Genomic DNA, 10,000 nt, shown 5'->3' with positions numbered 1-10,000 from the left:
TAAAGACGGCTTCTTGGCTCTAATTAAATAAAGTTTTTCTGTCAGGCACAAGTGGCACCGCTTGATTTTGTTGCTGTAGGCCGGGGCGGTCGCTAAAATACTCCAGTTAATTGTAAAATTGGTGTTGCTGTCTTTGAGTGTCCAGATATGTTTTGATAGTTCCGTGCTGTTTGAATAGTTTCTGTTCCGAAAAGAAAGTTTGTGCTGCGTGTAACGTTGTTTAAAAGTTCCTTCTGTTAGTCCAATGTAGTTCTTTCCGATGGGGTCGCTTTCTGTTGTTACGTTGGCGTTGTAGACGACGCTTGAGGTCAGACAGTTGTTTTTCAGAGGGCAGTCGTTTTTCTTCCTGCAGTTACAGTTGCTTTCCGTGGAGGGTGTCTTGCTTGATTGGAGGATTTTTCTGTTGTGCTTCTTAATTATGGTTTGCAGGTTGTCTGTGCAGCTATAACTGACTTACTGACTTTTATGTTGTTTTTGTTGAAGATCTTGTTGTACCGATGATTTTTCGGAAAATGTTTCCAGACGAGGTTCAGGAACTCTCTTGCTCCGCCTCGTAAACACCGGGTTTGTGTAGTGTTTCTTTATTCCGTTTCCTTCCCCTATGCACACGTTTTAGCTGTTATGTGAGTATGCTTCGCCTCGCAAACTTCGGTTTTGTGTAGTGCTTCTCTCTTCAGTTCCCTTCCCCTTTTTGCACACGTTTGTTTGTTTGCCGGTGTGCTTCGCCTTGCAAACCATGATCTTGCGCAGTGCTGTCTTTCCTTCGCCCCTTTGGGATTTTGTTCGCTTAATACTTTTTTTGTTTCGCGTATTTCGCCTTGATAGCGTCGGGTTTGCGCGGTGCATTCCCTCCCGTCCCTGTTACTTGTATGATTTTTTTGTTTCTTTCCTTTCCGCGATCTTGTGTTTTCGAATATGTTGCCTCTCAACGGGTTTTTGTTTAGTCCTTTTCTCGATGTCTTCCCGTTACCTCGCGTACTTTATTAGTTTGTTTAATATGTTCTTCCTTCGTCTCGCAATCAATGGTTTTGTGTAGTACTTTTCCTCTCCCCCTTTTATTTTAGCTTCTGCGTGCTTATTTGGCCTTAGTTTTTTCAAACGTTGTTTGTTTTCGTACTTTGCCGCGATTATTTTTGGCCTTTGCCCAGTGCTATTCCCCTGACGCCTATTTAGTTCTTTGTTTTTGTTTTGTTTTGGGTTTTTTTTTTTTTTCGCAGTGTTTTCTTTCTGCGTGTCTCGTCTCCCGAACTCATGTTTGTGGAATTCAGTTCGGGTCCCCATTTTCGAGTTTTAGTTTTGCACGCCTTAGATTTTTGTTACTTCCTGGTCTTCATGGTTTTTGCCCTTGTATTCCCTCGTTTTGCTTCTATTTTGGTGTTCTATAAATTGTTGTGTCTTTGTGTTTCCTCCGCGTTTGGCGGCACCTTTTGTTTCTGTCATAGTGTAATTTCTTTTCGCACTGTTTTCTCTTTTTTACATATTTATTCGTTTATAACGATTTTATGTCGGTGTCTCCCTTTTGTTTGTGTTTTTTTTTTTGTGCGTCCTCCCTCCAAGTCGTTTCTTTTTCCTTTCCAATGGTAACCTGAAAGAATGTCTAATACCCTAGTCAGATTACCGACGCTCAGGCTGCCATCCCTTGGGTGGGTTCTTGCGTCTTTTTTCCCTTCTGCGATTATCCTTTGTGTTTTGTTTTGCCGTTTTCCCGCTCGAGGGCTGGCAGCCTGTAGATATTTTTATTCACGCCCTCCCTGGGGAAACTTTGCACAGCTTTAGAGCCGCCTTGGCCATCACTTTAGCCCTTTCGGGTAGTCAGCTTGCAGACATTATGGAGCATGTTGGTTGGCGCCTCGCTCCCACAGCTTCTCACTTTTTATTTAAAAGTTGCGCAGGTTTTACGTCCCGGAGGTCCTTCAGAGTTATTATCTCGTCACGACTCTTCTGCCCAAGCCCTGGCAGACTCTTACACTGACTTGAACACCCTCCTCCATTTCACTATCGCCTTTCCCACCGGCGTTTCGCCTTAGTTTGAGTTTTTGCTGGTTGGGAGTTTTTCTAGTTTTAGTGTGGGATCTGATGTGTGTGATGTTTAAAGGACCGTTTACACGAGCAATTTTTATGTGACAAATATATTTGAGAGTGTAGATGGCACAGCAAATAATTGTCAACAGTTTGAAGTTTAGTGCGCCAGTAATGACTTTGGACACCTAAAGGCGAGGCACGAGATTAACGTCTGGCAATTCTTCTTTTATCAACTGCAGTACTTCCTCGTACTGTACTTTTTTCAGGTTTCGGTTCTTGTATGCCTCGCTTTTGTTGTTCCAAAGACTCTCCTTTTCTCTGACGGCCTCTAGCAACAAAGTCATTACTCGATCTGGCCAATAAATTCCTCTACTGGAAGCAGCGCTGGTCGGCGTGGAGGTCGCCATTTTGATCGCGTTCTCAGTGGAAGATTGGGGACCACCAATATTTGCCACATTTTATGTGACGAGCCGTCTACACGAGCAATCTTCCGTGTAGGACAATTTTTATTTGGCACATGAAAGCTAACACGCCAGCTTTTCAGTAAATGTATTTGCCAATTTCCCTCGTCTACACGAGGAAATAAAAATTGTCACATAAAAGTTGTCACATAAAAATTGCTTGTGTAAACGGGGCTTAAGTATTGGCGTTCTTCTAGGGTCTTAAGGCCGTATTTAACGTTGGGCTCGTTAGTGCGGGAACAAAGAGAGGGAACATATCTCCCTTCCTTGTTAGCGCGCGTGAAAGGGACTGTCGCGAATAGTATGCTCTTTTGGACATAGAGTTTGTTTGGCTCTTAAGTGCGAGCGAACAAGTGCTTTTTTAATCCGTTTGCCCCGTTTGCCTCGACAGTGACAAGAAAATTTTGCCCTTTTGTTATGAACACGTCATCGCAATGAGTTCTCGTAAAATTAGGGGGCAATCTCACTAGCTTGTGTTTTCAGAAGTTTGTTTAAAGCACTTAAGCGTTATTTACGTGTTGGAGCGGACCTTGTTTGAAGGTCGTCCTTTCTTGGTTGCATTGCCGTGTTTTGCCGATTCTTGTTCCAAGCCAACCTGGCGTGTTTCAATGAAATACATCGAAATGTGGATGATTTCGCTTTCAGATATAAAGTGGAATAAAGTACATCAGTAAAACTCTTCTTTGACCTTGAACTGACAAAGTTGTTTTTTTCTGGCTTCTAATTTTAGCGTGATTCCTATTCGCTGGCTATTGACAGTTGACTCTGAAATGGCTTTTTTACCTTTCTATTCACTCGCTGAGGGTGTGCTTGTTTTCTTTTAAAACTCATGCGGTTCAAGAAAAATTCATTGCCAAACCGGTGAATTCCAAAGTAAATTTCACTCGGAAAACCAATGTCGTACGCATCGCTTTGTAATTCATGCAATATCGATTTTTAGCGTAAAATTTACCGTGGAATTCACTAGTTAGGCAATGAATTTTTGTATAGAAGAAAGTAAAGAAAAATTAATGATTTAATTATTAAAGCAGCAACCAGAAACATCAAAACGCGGATAATTCGAAAGCTTTTATTTTCACTAGCCCTACAGGCAGTATGTAAATAACCTGCAGGGAGCTCTGCTTTTTGGCTTGGCTAAATCTATATAATATGTTAATCTCATCTCTACCATGAAAAGACTAGACGCTCCATGAACGTAACCTGGGTTGCGTTTGGTACGTGTTTGTCCTCTTCAAATTATGACGTCACTGGCAGTTGCGCGGCTAGCGGATTGAAAGGAAAGAAAACCTTTTCCCTTGAATTCTTCGGTGGATTTGTGGCCGTGGGAAATCTTTATCCAGGAATATTTGACTCAATATCGTGGGCTCTTGAGAATTTAGTGTCTAACCTCAGTATTTCACCATAACCGTTGACTACCAAGGCACTGATAATGGCTCAATTCGCGTTAAATATGGAAAAAACCACACAGGAAGGAAGCGACTAACCTGCGATCAGGCATACTTTTCCTTAGACATGGTGGGAAAAGGTACGCCTGATACAATTTCTTAACGAGTCGTCTGTTCGTAGTCCAGAATCTGGACTTTACTCTGATTGGCCGAAAAACAATAGAGCTTTTGGAGCCTCGCTCCGATTGGTTACAGAATTGCAAATCACACTTCTTGTAAATCCGTTAACAGCTGATGAAATTATGGCCGCCAAGAAGGATTTCAACACGAGTGATGTTTAGGCTTTGTTTACAGCTGCTGTTGCTTCGACTTCAGATTTTTTTCAAAAATGTTTAAAGGAAAATCGGAGAGAATGCATCCGAAGAAGGGTTTGAGTAAAAGGACACATTACAGTTGTACTTCCTACAGGATTTCGCAATAGTGTTATTAATACAGGCCCGAACATTCTAGAAGAAAATGCATCGTTCTTCTTCCACCAACTTGAAAACGTTTGTAGTTGTGGCAAGTCCTTTGGAATATATTCGGAAGCAACAAGTTGTGAATCCAAAAAGAACTGAATAGAACTTTAGGGCTGCCACATTCGGGGAATCAGCCGAGCTTGACAGAGAAATTCGACACTGTTTACGGAATCGCTGAACAATCTGAACACACTTCTAACAAAATGATAGCTGAGTAGCTGCTGCTGAAAAACTAGAATTTCTCAAAGTCCATTTTCCTCATATCAATTTTTATAGCATCTTTTATTGGCATCTCAAAATAATATTCGAGTTTAAATAAAGTTTATTTTACTGTTGATTGCGCCTGATGATGGCATGAAGAATTCGGGCTTTTTCTGCCATTTTATCTCGAAATTCTTTGTTGCTTGATGGTTTTAACAGAGAAACCGCACCAACTGTCAAGCAGGATTTGCAGAAATGGCTTTGATTGCAGACATCAAAGCCAGAGTGCTATTTTGTTTTTGTCGTGTCTTTACTTGAATCGCAGCGTGCAGGTAATTTCCGGTAAAATCTGATTGGCTCACATTTATAGCATGACACATGATAACATCACTCTTGACAGGTGGGTGGTAGACGACTCGTTAAGAAATTGTATCAGGCGTACTTTTTAGCACCCTGTCTCAAGAAAAGTACGCTTGATCGCAGGTTAGGAAGCGACCCACAATGGCAACTCAGTACAGCATTAGCAATACTATTTTGTGACCGTGTGGGGCGGGCTAGACTCTTTATATATGTGTTCCAACAATCGATTTTTTTCTTTGGTTAGTTGGAGATGATTTTGGGAAGATCAGCTGCATTATCTGCTTCGTGGAATCGTCCTTTTACCATCGTTCATCGGTAGGGAAGTCATATTTTTTTCAACAGTTTTTTCGAGTTAAATGCAATTCTATCAAAGGCCATTTTCGCCGTTTTTGAAGCCGTAAACACGGCTTAATTTACAGTCACAACGCATTAAAAGCAAGGTTAACATAGCCTGTGTACAGCCGCCCACTCTCCAAAAAAAAATCTGAGAGGAGCGTCTGTGATTTACCGTTGATAATCGTGTTCAATACCACGTGATTTTTCCTGGAATGTGTGGAAAATGATTTGGTTGGTTATTACCCATCGATCATTACGTCATTGAAACAACGAGTTTTGATTGGCTTTTATTTTTATTTCTCGACATCAACAGAGAACCACCGTGAGAGATTTTACGACGAGTTCGTGTGTACTTTGCATGCACACGGTAAAAATACGAATAAAAATCTTTTTGATTGTCAAAGAGATTTTTCTTTTAAAGTACGAGCGGAATTGTTATCTATGGAATGTAAAGTGGAAATCGATTCGACGTACATTTGTAGGAATTGTTGTCAGCGCAAAGGAAACGAAAGCGCTTTTCACGAGGTGAATATAGCACTATTCAAAAGATTGTCCACTCGAAAACGTCTCCCGCTATTCCTTATCAGTCAATGTAATCCCAACGCCTTGCTCGGACCAGCTTAGCCATTCTCAAGCACAATCTACAAAGCGTGATGCCCTGGAAGATTTGAGATGTGAACACACCGAGGAAAATAACAGCTCATCGGCAACGACCTGTACTGTTCTGAAGATCAGAGCCGTACCTGGATGGAAGACTTGCAAATACGTCCTTTCCTTTAAGAGTGGTTCTATGCTATAAAGCCAAGGTATCTTAAAACTATCAGAGACTCTCTTCGATGCACGTTTGAAATCTACCTCATCGACCATCATTTTGAGAATTTAGCTCCAACGAAATATGAGCCACGCAAATTTTGGTCAGCATAGATCACTTAATAATGTATGCAAATTTTTTTCCGGAACATGATTACTAACGGTAAATCACAGACGCTCCTCGCCGGATTTTTTTTTCGGAGAGCGGGCGGCTGTACACAGGCTAGGTTAACACACCATAGCACGAAACCAATCTCGTTCCCAGAGTCATCGTTCCCTTGGTCAGCGGTCGGGAAAGAAAAACTCTGTTCGAATCCAAAAAAGGCCATATTTGATTGGCTGTTGAAAAGCAGTTATCTGTAAGAAGTTGAAGATGATCTAGAAATAAATCGTTTTACAACTTACCAGTTCCGTAACTTATTTTTTGTTGAAAATACAGCAATTGTCACTTGCGTGACACCAGATACCGAAATCTGTTTTGATTGATAAAATGTATGTTGTTAGTTTTTTATTTTTCGCAGTTTCAATGTCTCGAGTGTATCAGGAGATGTAGTTATACTCATGTGTACTGTCTGGAGAGTGAAAATTCAGCGCTTTCATGGCAAGGTGAACTCCAGTGTTTTTGTTGATCTCTAACCGTCACCCCTTACGCACGCGCAGTTATTAAACCGGAACCAGAGTTTTCTGGTTCCGGTTTTGGATTATTCCAGAGCCTCCTGCGCCCGTTCCGCTGGACAAGGGTAACGGAGACTGTGAGAACGAGATTGAGCAACAAACCCGATGGAACCCGGGATGGGCATCACGTCACGCAGGCGCATTATCATTTCAGCTGGGTCATTGGCAGCCATGGACAGTTGTTTCGGTCTCGACCAAGTGTTTAGGCATGTCTTTAAGTGGCAGCTCCATACAACAAATGTGGTGTTGTGACCACTCTGATGATGAATATCGTTGTCGATAAGAGTACAAACAACGCTGAACCACTTTCAATTTTTAATTAGCGCTTGAAAACTTCATGACGTGCTAGTTGCTGATTTGTGACATTTTTAAGAAAAACGATCCACGGGCACTTCCTACCAAAATGTACATCCCCCTTCAGTTCCTTGAGTTTTCCGTACCCCTCAACCCTAAGAAATCGCTTTGCTTTAGTCACCCAGAGAACGGTCGCTAAGCTTTTTCGTTTTCACAAAACGTTAAAATGTGTATATCTCTATGCTGAAATGGCGATATTCTTTCCGCGGAATCATTATTGATGGCCGGAAACTAAGTAAATGGACGATCTTTAAACGAAATCTTAGAAATTTTCCGCCGGTTTACTGACGAGCAGCTGTAACCGGACTGCAATGTAAAGTGGCCGGAAACTGGGCAACTTACTGTATCGTGGGAAGTATTCATCAAGGTCACAAACGGTTTATTGACCTTTTTATTCCAAACTTTCTACTTTTAGCCACATTGCACATGCCTCATACTTTCGATAGATGTTCATCGTCCTCATGGCATCTCGGTTCGTCTAGTGATTCAAACCTCCAAATTTCTTTCATAAGCAATGATTACAACTAGATTTAAGTCTCCTAAAGCTAAGAATGGTCACGATTCATTTAAATATGAGTATTGGATTGAGAAAAAAAAAAGCATTACGATGAAAAAAGCGTCTACAATAGGCAATCCGTTCTTGTACGCTAAACATCGTATATGTCGGTCTCCCATTCAGGTACTAACCCCGCCCAAAGGGCTTAAATTAAGTAAGAAGCACGTGCCATCAGCAAAAAATTTAGCACGGCTCTTCATGTACGGGTGGTTTAATGCGTTCCTGCACATTTGTGACTACGACTGGTTTTATAACGTGGTATGTCTATGACATCCCACGTAAAAACGGAAAAATGCGATGCAGTTTCGACTGAATTGCTATATCGAAACCCCGCAAAAAAACGTTGTACTCCCTATGCGCATAACTTCCAGATCCAGTCCGTTCAGGAACGGCAACACAGAAAAAACGCATAGCGCATACGTACTTACTATTTACCATGAGACAGACCTTAGGAGACCTTGATAATCCTACTTCAATTCATCCCGCATGAGCTGACTCACAGGAGCCTTTCATTTGACCAAAGAATGGGCGGTGAAATCTTGCAACAAACAACGAAATTACCCGTGCAATAAACAAAGAAATGAACACATTTCACTAATTTGCAAATAGCGCCTATACGATATCTCTGGAAAATGCCGAAATTAGGGCTGCAGGGATGGCGCAGTGGTAAGAGCGCTCGCCTCCCACCAATGTGGCCCGGGTTCGATTCCAAGATCCGGCGTCATATGTGGTTTGAGTTTGTTGGTCCTCAACTCTGCACCGAGAGGTTTTCTCCGGGTACTCCGGTTTTCCCTCTCCTCGAAACCAAAATTTGACTTGATTTGTGTTAATTCTTAACTTCAGTTTACAGTGTCCCCAATTAGTGCTCCAGCGCTAGAACGACTAGACACTTTTTTTACCACATCCCCTTTACCAGTGGTTCATTTTGTTCACAGAATATTACATTTTATGCGGTTTAAAGCGGCGAAACCGTCGATTTCCCCTAGTGACCTTTTTTAATAGAAGTTTAGCGTCGAGGAAAGACGTACGCTAAAGCACGCAACTCTCAAGAACAAGAAGCGATTTTACTCTTACTCGTGATTGAATTTCGCTGACGAGCCACCGAGCCTTTCAAAGATATACCTTACTCGCCCTTTAAACGTTGAAATTTATATTGAGGAGCCGCAGAGCCACTGAACTGATACTGCTTCGAAAATGGCCCTGTATTCTATAGCTGATCCTGTAGGACTGCAACCCTTCCGTGTTCAGTGGAAGCTTCAGCCACAGGTAGTCCCATAGTGCATATCGGCCTCTTGCTATTTTTCCATTGGAGCCTCACTTCCCCCTCCCAACAACTTATAACTTTAAAACCTTGACAGATAGGACTTCTTATTCAATAGTATTATGCTAAAATCATGCAGTAACTTGTAATATTTTGTAATGAACTAGTTACAATTTTCGTTTCTGAATATAGCGGATATTTATAAAACGTGATACACCGCACGATGACCTGTTTGTTGGGTTTCCTAATCACGTTTGTTATGACATCTAAAATTCTATTAGTCTTGTGCTAAGAACATTCTAGAAATGACATTGTTGACTTCTATGGCTTCTATGGCTTATTTCGTAAGTACCGGTAACTATGAATAGACGGTTGATGCAATTTGCTTTCTTGAAGTTTCTAAAACTCTTCTCAGGAACTCGATCTACTATGATGGAATCTCTTTGTGTAACGATCTAACACGCCGTACATGTATAACTGTGTTAATGTAAGACTATTTACAGTCCGCAAAGTTTATGTATTTTTGGACAGTGCTTTTACGTAAGGCACTTTGCCCGATCGAATACTGAAAATGATCCGTAATTGGCATCTTCGTAACACGACACCCCAAGAAAGCAAGAGTTATGTTCATGTCATGAGCTTGGACTGCCTTTGCTTCTGTTAGTGTGGCCTTTTGAAGGGAACATCTCTTCCCTGTTCGACGATGGCAAGGAACTGTTTTATTCCCTTGGTTTTGCTTGCTTTCCTTATGTTTACTGTTTACTGCCTCTCAGAGACGTCCGCGGCATCTGCGGGCTCTCCTGTGAGCACACGTGAGTTTATTTGATCTACTTCCGTGTTTGTTTGTTTCTATCTCTAAATGAATATCGGAACAAGTGTGAAAGTAGAGGATGCATCAATAATTCCTCTGGATTATTTTCTTTGAATGCGAACCACTGGTAAAGGGATGTGGTGGTGTCTTATCTCGGCATTTTCCAGGCTTTCTGACACAAACAGATCGCATAGGTCTATAGGCTATTTGCAAATTATTAGTGAAGTGTGTTCATTTCTCTGTTTATCTG

General features: G+C 41.5%; 1 long non-coding RNA gene across 1 annotated transcript in view; it reads left to right on the top strand.

Moving 5' to 3' along the window:
* The first annotated feature begins 9,533 nt into the window (after positions 1-9,533).
* Positions 9,534-10,000, top strand: part of LOC138037757 (uncharacterized) — a 5,074-nt gene continuing 4,607 nt past the window's right edge. The window contains exon 1 of the long non-coding RNA XR_011130090.1: positions 9,534-9,751. This is a non-coding gene — a long non-coding RNA (uncharacterized lncRNA). The remainder of the gene's footprint in view (positions 9,752-10,000) is intronic.

The sequence above is a fragment of the Montipora capricornis genome, chromosome 2 (assembly GCF_036669925.1).
Source record: "Montipora capricornis isolate CH-2021 chromosome 2, ASM3666992v2, whole genome shotgun sequence".
Taxonomy (NCBI): domain Eukaryota; kingdom Metazoa; phylum Cnidaria; class Anthozoa; order Scleractinia; family Acroporidae; genus Montipora; species Montipora capricornis.
This window is presented reverse-complemented; position numbering and strand designations above follow the sequence as displayed.